This window comes from Bison bison, unplaced genomic scaffold, assembly GCF_000754665.1.
Source record: "Bison bison bison isolate TAMUID 2011002044 unplaced genomic scaffold, Bison_UMD1.0 scf7180017862870, whole genome shotgun sequence".
Lineage (NCBI taxonomy): Eukaryota > Metazoa > Chordata > Mammalia > Artiodactyla > Bovidae > Bison > Bison bison.
The window spans coordinates 45,128-46,526 of NW_011493442.1; the positions used below are offsets into that span (position 1 = coordinate 45,128).

Here is a 1,399-nt window from a genome sequence, read left to right on the forward strand (position 1 = left end):
TTCTGAGAAGCCCAAGAGAATGAAAGTGACTTCAGCACTCTGGTTTTCTTGGTTCCTGTGGACAAAATATAAAAGTTGATTCAGAGAAATCTGAAACAAAATTTGAATGAAATGTAGTGTTATTCACTGTCTTGTCGGACGTTTTTGTGACTCCATGGACTGTAGCCTGCCAGGTTCCTCTGTCCATGAGATTCTCTGAGCAAGAACACTGGATGGGTTGTCATGCCCTCCTCCAGGGGATCTTCCTGACCCAGGTATAGAATAAGTACTTACGGGGAAAAAGAGTGCATTGAATTCTTTTTTTTTTTTCTTTTTTTTAATTAGCCTCTTTTCTTCCAAAATGCCTCTACTGTCTTTTTCTGACATTAAAATTCATTCTCTTCAAAGCTACTTCCTAGATTCTTACCTAAACCTGAAATTGCACTCAGTATAAAGGGAAGTTCATGCCACATAGAATTCTCTAAAAATTCTATATCTCATTAGGAGTTGAAATTAAACACTCTGTTATTTTCACTCAGGTTTTATATAATTTATACTCCAAGAACACATATAACACTTCAAGATTTCCTGTATATGTATAACTATGTCATTCACATATTCCCCCACTCTTTTTCTTCAGGTGTTCCTTTACATTCCTAAACATGTGATTAATTCCTGATTCCCTGAGAGTATGTTTCAATTTAACATACAAATCATAGAGTGCATATTCTCTAACTGAACACACTTTTTCCAAAAGTCAGAACGTGTTCCCTATGTCTATGGTAACAAAGTTTGAATAGTCCAGGGTTGAAAGGAAAATCTTCACCAAAGATTAATACAATTCCTGATGCACACTTGTTCCTTCTTCCCCACACTCCTTCTCCACACATGTAGTTTTCACTCCACCTCCCATACTCTGTACTTGTCAACAGGCTTGGGGCCAATGTTTCCAATCACCCATGCAGCCCAGGAAGTGTCAGCCATGCCCAGCTGTGAGCACAGGTGCTGTGCATAGTATTTATCTTATTTTCTGTGCAATTACCCTGGAATAATTTTCCCATTGCAGACCCATTATGTACTCAGTCCTGTAACAGGCTTTTTAGAAACTATAAAATTATAAGATCTCAGCCTCAATTTGTGTCTTAGAGCATTATTCCAGGATATAATCTGCCAAGGTTCAGCCCCAGCTGATCTAGGGAATTCGAAGGGGAGATGGCTTTGGCAAGTTCACTGGCTTTATTTAAATATTCATCAAAGATATAAAGAGTAATAGAATGAGGATCGCTCAGCAGTAAAACTCAGTGGAGAAAAGAGGCTGAGTAGCTTGGTTTATGCAGAAAATCAATATAACCTGTGACATCAGGTTAGCTCTGACCACAGAGGCCACAGGCACCCTCTCAAACAGCAGAAGGTGCCCCAC

At 39.0% G+C, this 1,399-nt stretch overlaps 1 pseudogene; it reads right to left on the minus strand.

The window, feature by feature from the left end:
* The window catches only part of LOC104983493, a 1,941-nt pseudogene extending 978 nt beyond the window's left edge, over positions 1 to 963 (minus strand).
* Positions 964 to 1,399: the final 436 nt, after the last annotated feature.